The following is a 17,970-nucleotide window of genomic DNA, read 5'->3' on the forward strand; positions in this document are numbered from 1 at the left end:
ACTCTTTTAAAAGAGCTAAGATAGGTAAAGCGCTAATGGCTTATCATGTGGATCTTACAAAACGTTTGAAGATCAACTACTTCTTCCAATGAAGGACTTAATGGAAATATATGGGAAAATAAAGGAGAAAAAAGGGAAGTGGAGAAAGTGTAAGGGGAAAGGGAAAAAAGAAAGGGAAAAAGAAAGAAAAAAAAATATTGACACTTTTTAGTGCAGTAATGTAAGATAACATTGCAGCCTCAACTTTTTATTTTACCTAATAATGTTTGCTAGCTATTTCTATAACAACAAACCTACCTAATCAGTAAAACTCAAAGGCAAAAGTTTCATTTTTTTCATTTCAAGCTCAAAATTCAGAAACAGTTTCCAACACGTTTGATGTGTTCTTTTCTTTGATTAAAGCAGTCCATATAAACATCTCCACTAGTTCCATCAGTTTTTCCAGCCATTCATCTGTATTGAATAATTATTTTTAAAGCATGGAAAATAAAGGATATCGTGTGATAATTGGCACACTCTATTACGTCTCCTTTATTTTTATATCGGTATGTAGATTTACATCTTCCAAACTGTCGGCCATTGTCATTGTCCAGATTTGTTGTCATGGTTTCATTAGAACTGTTACTGGTTCTTCTGTTGGTTTTAACCTTGACTGGTTTTTCTTCTGTTAGTTAGAACCTTTAAAGTTTTTTCTTCTATATCAGTGGGTCTTTTATCAGTTCCTGTAGTCTTCTTGCTTGGTAATGACTGGGTGCTAATCTAACTTCATCAAGTGGTTTTTGCAAGTAGGGAATAAACTTTTAAGGTACAGAATTTCAGTATACCCCTTCCATCTTCACTGAATCTCTTTTGAATTAGTAATTACCTGTCAGTTGGGTACCTTTCAATTCATTTGCCATAGCAATTTGAGTCCTTCTGAATTCAGAGACCTTTTGAAAGACTTTTTCTTGTTTTTCCATTTCTATTTTCATCTTTGATGTCTTTACAGATGTTGCAGTACTGCTTCTCGTTTCTTCAAACAGTTCTCTGAAGCTCTTGGTTTGGGTTTCTTTTGGAGATTTTGCTCTTTCTTGGCTTTGGCTTCTCTTCTTAGAAATTTCCACAGCTTGTTCTATTGTCAGTTAGCTTTTTTCTGTTTCTTCTCTTTGACTGTCTCTTTTCACATTTATTTTAACAGCTGCTTAAGAACTTTCCACAACTCTTCTGGTTTCTAATCAATGAGGTTTAGGATTTCAAAGCAATTCCTGATGTTTTCTTTAAAAATGATGGGTATATATTCAAGATAATATTGTGGAAACTAGTTGGCTTGCTTTTGCTTTAGCTTAACTTAGAAACGTGCACATGAACTGTTCATAATCTATTGCTCAGTCAATCCCTGATGACTTCTATGCTATTATAACTAAAGTCTTGCACCCTGTTATACCTATGATACAGTCAGTTTTAATTATAAATAAATATAATTGGACATCTGGTGATATCCAATTACAGTAGTGGCCAAAATTGTGGAAACCTTTTGGGAAAAGTGTATTTTTGAGGTTTGATGGCTAATAACACCACTTTTTGGGGAGTTTCAAAATAATCATATTCCACTGCTGGAATGGCCTGGGAATAGCCCAGAGCTAACCCAATTGAAAATCTATGGAGCTGACTAAAGAAACTTGTTAGTCAGAAGCAACCCAGCAATAAAACCCAGTTAATAGAAGCAATCATTCAATCTTGGTTTCACATTATAATAGCTGCAGAACTAAAAGACTTGGTTCACTCCATGGGAAGATGTTGTAATGCATAATTCATGCAAAAAATATCACATCAGTTAATACTTAGCTGGGTAAAGGTTACCCAATTAAGTATTAACTGATGTGATATTTTTTGTATATCTCATTTTTTCTATGGTGATAATTTTTGTATATCTCGTTCTTTTCTATGTGTTTCACTTTTCTTCTTTATACTGTAACTGCTATTCTAACAACAAATCCTTCATAAAAGTTATTGCATTACATTCCTGATTAAATTATCTTTCCATTGATATATAATTTTATGGTACTACTCCAAAAGAAAGTGGTGTTATTGGCTAGTTTTAGAAAATACACTTTTCGCAAAAGGTTTCCACAATTTTGGCCACTACTGTCTATTAATGTCATGTTAGAAGACTATTAGCAATGGATGGATCATTTGGATTGGCAGAAATTGGTAAGTCATTCTTCATTTCAATTTCATAGGCTATACAGTCTAATTACATTACTCTCTCTGTCATATCTTGTATTCAAAGATGTGACCACTTTCCTTCGAAGTTTTGATTGCTTTTAGGTCTGCTATTAACTTTTACCTATTAGTTAGGACCTGATCTAGAGGCCCAATCCTCTTATTTGTCCTTCAGACTTCTGGAAAATTAAATAATCAGCAAGTCCACCAAGGAAATGGGGGAACTTCATATTTTGGGTAGAGATGGTTTTCAAACTAAATTCCAGGTAAAGTTTCTCACTGTTACTATGGCCTTCCTCCTGGGAAATTCTATAATTTGTTCTGGAATAACAATATCTAGATCTACTTGGCTTGACAGTCTATAGCATAATGCCCATAAGTGTAATGCTATGTGGGAATGATCTTGGTAGACAGGAGGGAGGGAGACATGCAGCCTAAGCCACACTAAGCGCAGTCCCCAGGTGGGAGGAAAGTATGGGAAACATTTCAGAAGGAACTCTTCCAAGAATAAAAAGAGACTAAGGCAGAAATCTTGCAAGTCTTGCAAGGTTCTATTTAACATAACCTTGTAATAAAGATAATGCTGACACTTCTGTAATGCTTTTTGTCTGGACTACCTTGAAGAACTAACAATAAGAATGTTGTCATTAACAGAAACTTTGGATTCCCAAATTCTTTCTTTAACTTCCAACTAAAGTGCAAAGAATCAGCAGAGCCTGATTTTTGCTGGCGATTATGTATAGCTGTGTGATTTACAACAGGCTTTGTGTTACAGCTATTTTGCTCTTTTATTTATTTGACTGTGCTTCTGCATTCTTTGTATATGTTCCTTTCTGCTTTCTGTTCAGGATAAGTATTCCATTTAACTAGAATTACAAAATACACTTGAGTGCACCGTAGTGAAATATAGTGACCTCTGCATACCATGACAACTTATAAGAGGGATACAGTTTTCTGAGAGTTCTCATTTTAAAAAGAAGAAAGGAAAAGTGGATTTAGGAGCAGATGGTTGAATGGAGATCAGCAGTGCATAAGCTAGGTAATACTTCAAGTAGGACATTTAAAATATAATGGAAGCAAATATTCAGTATTCTGAAACAATGTATTTCTAAGTTTGGCAGCTTTTCCCATCCTAGGTGGGGTTAATAGCTGGAAATTATATAATTCAAAGGTCAGGTTGTATGGTTCATGTAGCAACAGCAGAAATAATTAAAACAATGACATTATGCACAACAATCTTCCTGTTTCTGGGTTTCAGATGGTCCCTAATTCTTGCAGGAACAATACTAATTTTCAGGTCTGCAATAACTGGTCGACTATTCAAGAAAGGAGGATAAAATCTTCCAAATAGTTCCTTTTGGAACATACCACTATTGCTAATTTTTATGCAAGAGTGAAGTGATCCAGAATATGGGTCAAAAAAAATATCCACATATAGTCTATTTAGCTGGATTTTACTCCTTTGTTTTTTGGAATAAACACTTCTATCTTCATAGAGTTCATAATTGGTTAGGGAGATGTTTTCATGGATTCTTGTCTATGGATCACTAGACTTCCTAGAGGCAAGCTTCTCCAGTGATCAGATTTTTTACCAAACTATAAGTAAGAAGCAATCCAGCATAATTTGAATTGAATTTGACTCTTCTACATAATAATTAAAATATACATCCTATAATACAGTGGTGAAATTAAAAAAAAATCCCTACTGGTTCTGTGAGTGTGGCTTGGTGGTCATGGTTTGGTGGTCATGTGACTGGGTGGGTGTGGCTTGATGGCCATGTGACAGGGAAAGCCAACTGTCACACTTTACACAAAAATAACACAAAAGCTACACAACTGACTCACACACAATGCAAAAGCAGCTGGACTTCATACAAAATGGCCCCTGCAACAAGCAGGAACCACACAGAATCACAGAGAGTTCAAAAGCAAACTATCACATTTTATACAAAAATACTGGTTCGGGCAATAGGTAGTAAAAAATGCTTTAAAAAGTTTTTTAAAAAAAGGTTCCAAGGATTGCGTGGCACAGCTGATTGTCACAGCTGATCGTTAGAACGGTTTTTAAAAACTTTTTAAAGCATTTTTTTACTACCGGTTCGGGCAAACCAGTAGCATTTTCACTACTGGTTGAAACCGCCCTGAACTGGTAGCATTTCACCCCTGATATAATACCATAATGGTCTCTGGTCTATGACTACAATAAACTGAATTGAATACCAGAAGAATAATTTATAGAGAAATCATATTGTGCAAAATTCCTTTGTAAATGTAGATATGTTGAGGAGGAGGAGGAGGAATTGTTTTAGTAATTATAACAAATATATTTAATCAGACTCTGCAAAGCAAGTAAAAATAAATGTTACCAAAAAAAAAAAAAAAAAGCCAAAGCCAAAGTAGCTTTTAATAAATAATAGTATCAACCTTGCACCGGATTTGATTATAAATTACTTTCTAAAACAGGAGATAAATTCTTGTCAGGAAAATAAGCTTTCTCATTCCCAAGCCAGCCAATTTAGTTATGAAAGCTGTCTACATTAACAACTTTCTGCCAGATCAATGCTTCCTTTTCCCATCTATTGTCAATAATACACATTTAGCGTTAAAAAGAATAATAAATAATCTGCACTAGAAGTAATTGTAAAGAATGAAAGGACATCATAAATGGATATGTCATCGCCTTTAAATAGTAATTGAATATATCTGAGTGTGGTTGCATCTTAAGTGAAACTGGCTGCCGGAAAGGAAGGTAATAGGTTTGTGGGAGCAGGTTGAATGCCAAGGGTAATAAGAACATGACATCCTGTTTCTTGGAGGGTATCATTTAATTTAAGGCTTTACACAGCATATTCTGAGTTTCCAACTGAATGGGATAAGGGCTGGCATTGTGGCTTATCAGATATAAAGCTGTGGTGACAACCTGTGAAAATGGAAGATTCATTTAGTCTATTCCTAAGGCAAATTAACATGCCAGGAAGATTTCCCGGTGTTATAACATGTACAGAATTAACTTAACCATCTGGTTGTCTGCTGGTTGAAATAAATAAATAAATAAATGGCAAACTCATGAAAGACTGCTGTCAAAATAAAGAGGAAGTATCTGATCAGATATTATTTATTTAATTCTATGTTGTTTAAATGCTGTGGGAAAACATAGGAAAGTTTGTTCTGACTGTGTTGACTGTGAGTAAAATTGTTTCAGGACAATGCCTGCATCTAAAACTAATCCTGATCATTCTGGCTACCGGAGCAACAATAAAAAGTCCCAAACCTATATTTTTCTGACTCTTCTTGGATTAAGCCAACAGCTTATTGATTCAGGTGTGAATAGGAACAAAAAGCTTTTCTTCTTGCTTTGCCTGGAGAAACAGGCTGCCAGCTTGTCCAGGCAAACTGGGAAAATAGTAAGCTTTTGGTTTAGCTGGAATTGTATTCAAAATACTCAAACACCAAACAAAGCCTTTAATTTTTATTGTTCCCTTTGTAATAGAACTTGATGTACATAATAATTGTGGTTTATGGATGATTCCCACCTCTCAATATTTAGATGTACAGGTATTATTTAGGCTGCTGGATTCTGGACACAGAATTATATCAGCCCAATTCTAAGCAGAAGTGTCACTTTTAATTATCGAAGCTTTAAAAATAGTGTATTATCTAATTATTTAACTAAGCATCAGCAATATTAAAAAGGGGAGTTTCAAAGTTGTTTCTAAGCACTCATGCTTTTCCCTTCCATATTCAAGTCTAGTTATTTTTCCTCCTTATAATCTTAGTTCTTTGAATAAAACAACTGGGGCCATCCCCGCCCCTCCAAACTTTCACTATCAAGAAATTCCATTCAGCTCAAAGGAAATTTTTTATATGGATTCCCCCATACTCCCATCATTTTTGCATTTCAAAACCACAGCATTTCTCAAAGTTTCCAATCTAACTTCAGTTAATTTGTATTATTTAGAATACGTTCCTGAATTTATGACCTTAAGGTGAAGCTAAGGGTCACTTCTATTTCAAACTTTAGATCATCATCGATTGGCTCATATAGTTAAGAGCTCCTGTCTTACTGGTATTGTGACTATGTTTTTAACTTTGCTGGTTTGTCCTGATTATTAACTCCTTTGATGAACTTTTATCAAAAGCAATTGCTGTCTAATTTAGATAAGATCCATGTTTATAGATCGGGGTCAGCAACCCGCGGCTCTGGAGCCACATGTGGCTCTTTCATCCACCTGCTGTGGCTCCCTGTCACCGGTCAGCTCCACAATTGATAGGGCTTTCAGTTAGAATAGGTAGAGAAAAAAGGATGCTGCGCTACAAGGAGATTCCATGGTGGGGGAACTGGACTCTGGTTCGCAGAGGAAAAAGGATGTTGCGCTAGGAGGAGACTCTATGGTGGGGGAACCAGACTTCCAGTCCGCAGAGGAAAAAGGACATTGCGCTATGAGGAGACTCTATGGTCAGAAACCGGACTTCTGGTCAGCTCCAGAATTGAACAGGGGCTCCCGGTTAGGACCTTTATGGCTCTTTGAGTATTTAAGGTTGCCTACTCCTGTTATAGATGAATATTAGATATTTGTATGGTTAATTACTAGATTTGCAATATAAAAATCTATTGTCATTTTCATGAACCATATCATGCAAAAATCATGGAAGACTTTCCAAAATAGTAGATGTAGTATAGCTCAGTTCCATCTTTTAAGGGAAAATTAAATCCTCTAGACTGGATGCAACAGTATCCTCTTTGTTAAAAAGGATATCACTGGATGGTTGTATTCCCCCCCCTCTTTATTTATTTATTTATTTATTGGTTAGATTTATATGCCGCCGTTCTCCGGAGACTCAGGGCAGCTTACAATGCATTAAGCAATAGCCTTCATACTTTTGTATATACCTGCTTAGTAGGGCTTTTGGCCCTCCCTAAAAAGCGGTGTTCTTTTTTTTAAATACAAAGTCAGCTTATTGCCCCCACAATCTGGGTCCTCATTTTACCTACCCCCGAAATGATGGAAGGCTGAGTCAACCTTGAGCCTGGTGAGATTTGAACTTGCAGGAATTGCAGGCAGCTGTGCTAGTTAACAGCACATTAGTCTGCTGCACTATCAAGGCTCTTTAGGCTCCAGAGTCTTTTTCAAATTCCTCTAGGACCAAATCTTGAAGGTAAATGGGAAGTTGCAGGGAGATAGACATGGGGAAATTTGTCTGCTCATTATTACTTTGGATATTTCCACCTGAGAACTCTGCACCTGTTCAAAAGTGACATCATAAAATTTTGGCTGAGTTTAGTGTCTGAAGCAATGTATTTTCACCTTAGTTGTAGTGCAGAAAAATAATCTTTCATTTCTTGGCTGCTGGAGCTCTGCAAATCTTGTAGGGTTTTTGATATCCACTTGGAGGGATGTGTTCCTTATTCTTCTTCCCAGCTCCTGGTCTTCAGACATCCCAAAAGTCAATTGGTCCTTTATAGGAAATGCTGGTTTGACTTAGCTGGGTAGTGGTGTGTGAAAATGCTCTTGATTGACTCAAACTATGATTTTCAAATGTGATTCTCAAGTAGACTACCCAACAACACGATCAATATATATATATACTTTTTCTTATTGAAATACAATTTATAAAAATGAAAATAAATTGTGTGAACCAGCCTATTTATAAATGTATCAATTGTTAAATCAAAACTGACTATTGGTTCCTCTTGAAAAATATTTGATTTAGATTTTAAACATACTGTCCTGTATTCTTAGCACAAAAATATTTCTAAATTCATCCATTTTGAACTCTCAACTAGCTAATTTGTTTTTTTTTAATTATGAATTCTCTGCTTCTAAATCAGTCCCTTGATAGGAAATCTAATGCAGAGAATATTGGTTGCATTTTGAGTCCCACTGAAATCTATATCTTAAATTATTTGCAGCTACACTACACAATTTTATTGATTCCACCAATCAAGGCCCATTATTATGCATGTAATAAAATCCTCAATATAGATGTAAAGTCAAGATAGCTTTCTCTTTACATCTGAAAAATAAAACTGTACCAAAGCTGAAGTCTTTAAGATCATTTTCAGTCTTATTATACAGAAATCCAGAAATCTTAATAGCTTTAAAAAATTGTATCCTCTGGTCCCACAGATTAAAATCATGTTTTATCATCTAATATAATTAATTAGTGACAATATTAGTAGCCTTTAACAAAAAAAATGAGTATTGCTAGATGTGTGACCCCTTTAGGCTGGTCTCATAGAAATAATAATGATAGTCCTCAAATATCATCTAAATGTGGGATCCTTGATGCTCTCTGAGCTGGGTCATTTTCTTACAGAAGTTTCATTACCAAACTAGGAACATTATTAGTGCTAGGAGAGAGTGGGTTTGTTATCATTTTATATACTAGAGGCTTGCCCAATGAGTATTGGTGGGAGTGGTCTTGGTTCCTTGACTAGGCTGTTGTTTATTGTTAGCTTGTCTGAGTTGGTAGTTCCTTGACTGGAGTATTGCTTACTTCTTGATTATTGGTCTAGTGCTAATGTTGGTGTTAATATCTGCTCATCTGGGAGTTGATTGCTTGTGAGGAAGTGTTTTGGTCAAAAGCATAAACATATCAAAAACATATTAACAAAACAAGGAATTACTGGAAAATAAAAAAGCCTACATCCTAGTGAACACCAATTCAATATAAAAACTAGACAACTGGATCAAAAGAATTCTTGGGAACCATGCCAAGAAAGGTCAAATAAAGAAGAATAGAAATGGATGAAAAGCAGTGGATCTGTCCTCTCATGCTTTTATAGATGTCCAAAAACAAGCGAGCCATAACTCTGCATCCAATTGTATCATTACTAGATGATGCAAATGCTCCACTACCAAAGTAACACTCCAACCTCCCAAAAGAGAAGTTGTGTAAGAACACTATTTAGATGAGCACAAGCACATTGTAGCAACCCTGGAAAGTGGAAAAAGGAAACAGAACATCTATACAACATCTCCCAACAAAATGGATACCTTACAACTCAACCCACTATAATACAAACAACACAAGCTGTGAAAAGGATAACACTGATTGAAGCTTGGGATACATTAAAAATGTTCCAGACACTACCACAAACTAGTACAACCACATGGATCATCTTAACACACAAATCAGCCCTCCAAAACATCCTGTAAACCAGAAGATCCCGCAGCTCCAGAAGAAAAAACAGGAGTCATCTAAACATACAGTGTAAAGACTGCAACAGCCACTATGTAGAACAAACAGGCAAAAGACTAGGAGTGGGTATTCATGAACACCATCTTTCAGCAGAAGGCATGATGAAACTCATTAATTTCACAACATATGAAAGACCTAAGCATAGTTTCAAGTGGAAAACATTGAGCATCCTATACCAAGTCAAGTTCAAAACTTCTGAAGAATTCCTGGGAGCCTGGCACTGAGACAAATCGGCCATCAACGGACACATATAGATAAAGAACATCTACATACCATTTAAAAGAGATAATCAAAAAGCCAAAAGGAAACAAAAAGGCCAAAATACTTCCTTGCTAGCAATCAACATCCAGCCGAGTAGAGACACTAGACCAACAATCAAGAAGTAAACACTACTACCAATTAAGGGACTACCAACTCATGCAAACAAGCTAAAATAAAGTAAAATAAACAATACCGTAGTCAAGGAACCACCAAGACCATTCCCACCAACACTGATTGGGCAAGCGCTAGTATATAAAATGAGAGCAAACTTTTGGTACTGGTAATGTTACCTAGTTTGGTAATGAAACGCCAGCAAGAAAACAATCTAACTCAGAGAGCAACAGAGACCCCACAGTTCAAACCTGAGCTACAAATATTTCCTCTCTTGGTATCATGTAAATGCTAAATGTCATTCAATCCAAGATCCTATCATGGGCCACAGGAAATCAGGATTTATTTACTGTAAAATGTAGATACAATAAGATGATTGGCAAGCCAACAAACTGTAATAATTGATTTACAGATGTTTGTTGTATGTTTGGAAAGGTTCTGTGGCAGTACAGTTTTTCAAGCACATTCCAGTAATATGCCTAGCATTTATGGAATTTAAAGATTGAGAAAGTGGTTGCATATAAAGGGGCTTTAAAAAACCCAGAGCAATAATCTCTTCTCATTGCTAAAATTTAGCCAAAATTTTCTACTTTCCTGCTCCCCACACTCATTAAAAATTACCTTCCTATTGCAATTCCTGTACTTTTCCTCATTTATGTTATTCTACTTTATAAAACATTTTTTATCTCTTTTAATCCCAAACCTTGTCAAATGAGTCTTGCAGTGCATATAGATCTAGGTGCTGTTATTATTTGCAATGATGGTGATGGTAATGTGTGTGTATGAATGTATATGGATAAAGAAGCCAGTAAACTGCATCTGCTTATAAACTGGTTGGATTTACATCCCTGTTCTAATTGTACCAGCACAAAAATCTTCAACATTTATGTAAGATTTGAGTTCCACTGAGGTTGCATGGATGTTTTTTATGGTATCTATAATTTTAAGATTACTGCTTTAGGCATTCATTTTATGTTATCTCCTTGTAGATAAATGAAAGACTCTATCAAAATCCCAAACAACCTGTATATCTTTCCAGGAAACTCTGGTAAAATAAAAAGCAATATTGAACTAGAAAACTTGATAGTTATTGGTTTGTTTAATATGCTTCTCCTTTTATGACCTCAGAGAATATAATGGATTTAAGATCTGATATGTTTAAGCTACTTATCTCTTTAGATTCACTAGTCAATTGATAAAAAAGAATGAAAATAATGCACTATAGAAGTCAAGCATAGCTAATCAAATTCTCTTTAAACATCTATTCACTTGCTTCTTTTGAATTTTCTTAGCTATTTCTGCCAAGTAAATAGAACCCAGCCAATGCATTACAAATACAACAGTATTCACATACAACTCATGAAGCCTTAGCAAACTGGTGCTCTAATCTGGAGCTGAAATGGGTATGATTGAATTATACAACTAGGCGATCTGAAGCAAAATAAAACATTGCAAGCTTCCTACACAAAAACACTTCTTTGCATTCAGAGAACATGGAATTTAAATGACAGCAAGGTGAAAGAAGAGGAGGAGGGGAAAGTGGGGTTGGAAGAGGAGAAGGAAGAAGAGGAGGAGAAGGAAGAAGGGAGAGGAGAAGAAAGGAGAGGAGGAGGAGGAGGAGGAGGAGGAGGAGGAGGAGAAGGAGGAAGAGGAGGAGAAGGAGAAATTATTCTCATTTAACCCTTCTTTTAAAAAAAATGTTCTCCAGAAGTGGTCTCCGGGTCATGAAGGCATGTCAATTCCTAAACAATTGTCCACCCAATCTCTATTATTGCCTGCCCAGTACTTTCCAGTAGAATGGGTTGCTTCAGGTCTCCTCCATTAAATATTGTCATCTTGTGGGACCTCGGAAGTTGCAGCCTGTGGAACAGCATCCCACCCTGGATGACATGCTCTTTCCTAGGGTTCCAAAAAGCTTTGAAAGTTTGAAAGCTTTCATTCAAGGTCTAGGTTTGATGTTCATTATTTGCTTAATGCCCCCTCTTTTTTCTGGAGTTTGTTATTAGAGCATTTTTGTCTGAGCTACCTGTTGATTTAATGTCTTTGTTTTAATGTTTTTTTTTAGATTTGTCTGATACCCAGAGTCCACTGAAATTGAGTGGCTATATATACTAAATGTATGTATGTATGTATGTATGTATGTATGCATGTATGTATGTATGCATGTATGCATGTATGCATGTATGTATGTACACATTAGATAGATAGATAGATAGATAGATAGATAGATAGATAGATAGATAGATAGATAGATTAGATATAGATAGATATAGATATAGATATAGATGATATAGATATAGATAGATATAGATATATATCTCAGATTTATATTTGCTGATAAAGAAATAAAGGGGGATAAAGGGAGACTAGTATAGTTCTATTTCAAGCTATTTAGCTCTCATCAGCTAGCCATACCCTTACTCGGATTCGAACTTGGGCTGCCTGCATATTAGGCAGTTGTATTAACCTCTGAGTTACAAGTTCTCCTCCCTTTATCAGCTTGAACCAGGGGACAGATTGTTTTTCTGTCGAAGCACCTGGTCTACCCCAATATGGGAGGGAGCAAATATAAATTTGGTATAAAATGGTTTGTCATGAATGCGACTGCTTGAGGGCTCCTGGACACACACACAGACGTGTGTGTGTGTGTGTGTGTTACATATTATATATGTAGTACTGTATATTGTATTTGTATGTATTTGCATCAGGGGTGAAATCTAAAAATTTTTGCTACCGGTTCTGTGGGTGTGGCTTAATTAGTGGGCGTGGCTTGGTGGTAAGGTGACTGGGTGGGCATGGCCAAGTCAATGTTACTTCTTTGCCCTTTTTTAACCTACAAAACACAACACAACACAACAGGCTCACCCACAATGTAAAAGCAGCTGTGCTAGACCCAAAATGGCCCCTGCAACAAGCAGGAACCTCACACAGCCACAAAAAACCCAAAAAACCAACTTTCACACTTTACACACACAAAATTCCACATACAGCTTTGTGAGATTTTGTGTGTTTGTGTAGTTAGAGTGAAACACTACAGAAACACGCTAAATCTCAGAAAACTGCACAAATATTATTTTATTTTATTTTTACTTTTATATAAAAGCAGCTAAATTTAAAACTTCCTAAACTTTAAATGGCTAGGTCTAAAAAAAGAACAACAACAACAAAAAAAACCAATTAACTATTTTGTTTTTAAAGCTCCCAAAAGGGAAAAAAACTTACTCAATAGAACAGGGGTCTCCAACCTTGGCAACTTTAAGACTTGTGGACTTCAACTCCCAGAATTCCTCAGCCATCTTTGCTGGGAGTTGAAGTCCACAAGTCTACGCAGGAAGGCAGGCAGGCAGATAGAGCTGCTCACCGATGAGCTTGATTGCAGGCAGGGAAATTCAGTTGCTTGCTGATGCAATGAATTGCAGGTATTACAGCAAGCGAAGCAAGGCAGGCGTTGCGACCAGCAGCTAAGGTAAGCAAGCTGGAGGCTGGTGGCGGGGTGGGGAGAGGGATTTTTGCTACCAGTTAGCAGGCAACTCAGCTGGGATTGTCAGAGCTTGGCTCGTCAGAGCCATTTAAAAGAAAAAAAAAGGCTTTCATGATCACGCGGCTCAGCTGGGCATGGGGGGTGGGGGCAGGGACTTTTGCTACCGGTTCTCCGAACTGCCCACCACCATCATTACCTACTTGCTGGTCCGAACCAGGAGCATTTCACCCCTGGTTTGCATGTGTGTGTATGGTGCCATATACTGGAGATACAACAATGTCATTACAAGTCTTAAGGTAAATATATTTTCTGATGTTATGTGTATTTTAGGTATTAATAATCAGAGGATGAGCTAGCAGTTTTGACCAGGCACAAAAGCTTTAATCAGGAAATGATGGATAAGCATATTTAAGCAGGGCATTAGCCTAATGATGTATGAAACCGTAGTGCTGTTATATTCAAGTTTATCCTGTTGAAAGGAAGTCCTTGTGTGTTCAGTTGGGATCAGTTCATCTATGTCTCCATAATCTCCACCTGTATTTGGGCCATTCCATTTTATGCTATAGGTAAAAACTGAAATACAACTGTGTTTAAGCCTCAATGTGCATTCCAGACTTAGGTTTACGATATACAGGTAGTCCTCAACTTACAACAGTTCATTTAGTAATGATTCAAAGTTACAATGGCACTGGAAAAAAGTGAGTGATGACCATTTTTCACAATTATGACTGTTGCAGCATTCCCATGGTCACGTGAGTTACATTCAGATGCTTGACAACTGACTCACATTTATGACAGTTGCATTGTCCCGAGGTCATGTGATCCCCCTTTGTGACCTCCTGACAAGCAAAGTCAATGGGGAAACCAGATTCACTTGACAACCGTGTTACTTATTTAAAAACTGCAGTGATTCGCTTAACAAATGTGGCAGGAAAAGTCGTAAAAGGGAGCAAAACTCACTTAACAATTTTTCACTTAACAATATAAATTTTCGGCTCCATTGTGGTTGTAAATTGAGGACTACCTGTATAGGAGTAAATATTCTGTTTTAAAAGTTTCTCAGAAATATAAACAATCAAAATGAATTTTTGTGCTGATATTTCTTTTATTAAATGTTTCTTATAAACATTTTATTGGTGTTCCCTTTATAATAGGACATCATAAGCAATATTGACATACTAAGCAAATATTGAACAATGTGGGACTGTTAGTAAGTAATGGTTGATTCTAACCCCTATATAACACCTGAAACTAAAGATGAAGCCAATTGAAGCATGACTGAGTTGTATTTCTTTTCTGGAGTATAAAAGAGTAAAAAACTCTTTTTTTTTAATCTAGAGTAAACCTCCTGAATATGCAATGTACAGGAGTGTGACTAGAAGTATTAGCCCCCTTTCCCCTCACCTCTTGAAGAGGTAGATCAAACTCACAATAGATGAGCAAAAATTAAATTATTTTAAAAATACAAAATTGAAAATTATTTTAAACATTAAAAGTATCAAAGGATATACAGTTCTCTAAGCAGACTACATTATGGCCTGGTCTTCTATAAATTGCTCATTTATTGGTTCGGTCAAAATCCTAATAGATCTTCAATAGTTTGGCTTAAATATTTTAAAGCTAGATTAATGGACATTGCCTACAAAGTATAATGACTGGAAATTATGTACGATTCCTCAATTTATAGTCATAAGTGAATAACAGTTAACTAGCCCCACACAGCAAAACAATCAAAGGTCTAATACAGATTCCTGGCTAAAAGAAGAACCTATATCTATAGAAATAAACAATGTTCTTGAAATATATAGTTTCCAAGGGGGGTTGCTATCTATGTTAAGAAAGGAATAATGGCAGAATGTAAATATAAAGATGAAAAAGGGAGAATACTCATAGTTGAAATAATGAGAGGTAACTCTAGACTGCTATTAGTAGGGGTTTATGCACCGAATAAAAAACAAGGGAAATTCTATAGGAAACTGCAGGAACAGTTGGCAAATTGGGCACATCTTGAAATATGTATGCTAGGGGACTTTAATGGAATTGTAGATCCAAAGCTTGATTATAAGTGCGATATAACCAAAAAGAATAAAAGATCTCCCTTACCAAAGTTTTTTTTTGATTTGGTGGATGAGATAAATTTAATTGACATGTGGCGTACCTTACACCCCCAGGACAGACAATATACATTTTACTCCATCCCACAGAACTCCTGGTCCAGAATCGATATGGTTTGGGTTACTAGAAAATTGGCATTAGAAATTAAGAAAGTTAACATGGACATCAATACTTGGGCAGATCATAAGCTCCTCGAAATTAGATGGTCTCATGATACGAAGAAAATACAACAGAGATGGAGCTTAAGGACCAATCTCCTAAATGAAAAAGAGTTCACACTCAAATTGAATGAAGAAATCAAACGCTTCTTCTTAGAAAATGGAAATCGAGGGACAGCCAAAGAAATTGTGTGGGACACTATGAAGGCCTATGTCAGAGGAGTAGCCATCTCATATACTGCCTTTAAAAATAAGGAAAAAAGAAAGAGTAGAGAAGAACTTACTCAAAAATTATTACAAACTGAGGCTGAATTACAGCAACGACCGGGAGATGAGGCGACGAAACAACAGTGGTTGATGATGAGACATAGACTGAATCTATTGGACCAGGAGGAGATAGCTCAAAAAATAAGAAGATCTAAGCATTATTGTTTCGAGAACGCTAACAAGTCGGGGAGATGGCTCGCATATAAATTAAAAAAAGAGAAGGAAAAAAACCAAATACTAGCTTTAGAAGACCCACAGGGCATCCTGTTGACGAAGGAAGAAGACAAATTAGAAAGCATAAGAAAATTTTATGAATGTCTTTACAAAAATGAAGGAATTGAGTTAAACAAGGTAGAACAGTATTTGTTGGAAGCCAACCTTCCTCAAATTCCGGAAGAAGAAAAGGAAATGTTAAATGAAAAGATCACCATAGGGGAGTTAAGAACCGCCTTATCCAAAATAAAGAAGAACAAAACCCCAGGCCCTGATGGTCTCCCCGGAGAATTATATCAAAAATTTGATGATGCTCTGAAATTGGAATTGTTAGAAATTTTAAATGATGTTATTGCTGGTATAACAATCCCAGACTCCTGGAGGGAAGCGTACCTGACGATCATTCTGAAAGAAGGTGCCGACCCGAAGCAGATCTCCAACTATAGACCTATCTCACTGCTTAACGCAGATTACAAATTATTTATGACTATAATAGCGGAGAGATTCAAGAAAATTTTAAACCGATGGATACATAAGGATCAAAATGGTTTTCTCCCAGGGAGACAGATTAGAGACAATCTGAGAACAGTCCTAAATACTTTTGAATATTATGAACAACACCCTGGAAAACAGATGGCTTTAATGTTTGTCGATGCCCAAAAGGCATTCGACAACCTGAATTGGACCTTCATGATAAACCAAATAGATCTAATGGGATTCGGGACTAACTTTAGGAGGATGATAGAGAATATTTACCAAAATCAGAGGGCAAATATATTAGTTAACGGAGGCAGAACCCAGACATTTCAGATCCAAAGAGGAGTTAGGCAGGGATGTCCCCTATCCCCCTTACTTTACATTCTAGCATTAGAGGTCTTACTTAGAAGGATTAGAACTAATGAAAATATCAAAGGCTTGAAGATTAGGAAGGAAATATTTAAAACACAGGCTTTTGCGGACGACGTTGCCTTCATAATAGAAGACCCATTAGATACCAGCTTAAAATTAATGCAGGAAGTTCAGAATTATGGAGAAGTCGCGGGCTTTAAACTTAATAAGAACAAAACCAAAATAATTGTGAAAAATATGACAAACCTACAAACGAAAGAATTAGAAGATTTATTAGGCCTCCAGGTAGTTAAGAAGATAAAATATCTGGGAATATGGATTACGGCGAGACTCTCTTCATTAAAAGATGATAACTATATCCCGTTATTGCAGAAAACTAATCAAGATCTTGATAGGTGGAGGAGGCTTAAATTGTCCCTGACTGGTAAAATTGCGGCGATCAAAATGAATATTTTACCGAAATTTCTATTTCTATTTCAAAATATACCGATATCACTAGATAAAAAAATTTTTTTGGATCTGAATAAACATATCAGGAATTTTCTGTGGGAGGGTAAGAAATCGAGGATTTCTCTCAAGACACTTCAAGGGAAAAGAAATTTGGGAGGGTTCGGGCTCCCTGACTGGGAATTATATCAAAAGGCGGCAAAAATAATTTGGATAAAGGAGTGGATCAAATTACAAGAAGGTAGAATCTTAACACTAGAAGGACACGATCTCCTTGAAGGATGGCACGCTTACCTCTGGGATATAAAGGATAGGAAGAAAACTCATTTCCATAAACATAAAATTAGAGAGACATTGATTCGTACGTGGCTGGAAATTAGACAGAAGATATATACCAAGGTTCCTAGCTGGTTGTCGATTATGGATGCTCTAGTGGCCCCAAATAGAAGAGAGAACTATAAAATGGGCACATATAAGGATATCTTGGATGAAGAAGGGAAGCTCAAACCCTTGGAAGTACTGAGGGACCAGGGGTTTATTCTGGATTGGTGGAAATATCTTCAGATTAAGTCTAGATTTCAAGAAGATAGAGATAAATGTGGTATTGAAATGAAATATGGATATTTTGACAAAATTATTTGGGGACCAGATAAGAAAATGCTA

The 17,970-nt window shown here is 36.3% G+C and overlaps 1 long non-coding RNA gene across 4 annotated transcripts in view; it reads left to right on the forward strand.

The window, feature by feature from the left end:
* Positions 1-723: 723 nt before the first annotated feature.
* Positions 724-17,970, forward strand: part of LOC117662451 (uncharacterized) — a 130,366-nt gene continuing 113,119 nt past the window's right edge. For all 4 annotated transcript variants that reach the window (XR_009622476.2, XR_009622475.1, XR_015733243.1 and 1 more), the window contains exon 1: positions 724-805. This is a non-coding gene — a long non-coding RNA (uncharacterized LOC117662451). The remainder of the gene's footprint in view (positions 806-17,970) is intronic.

The sequence above is a fragment of the Pantherophis guttatus genome, chromosome 3 (genome assembly GCF_059756535.1).
Source record: "Pantherophis guttatus breed Tessera chromosome 3, ASM5975653v1, whole genome shotgun sequence".
Classification (NCBI taxonomy): domain Eukaryota; kingdom Metazoa; phylum Chordata; class Lepidosauria; order Squamata; family Colubridae; genus Pantherophis; species Pantherophis guttatus.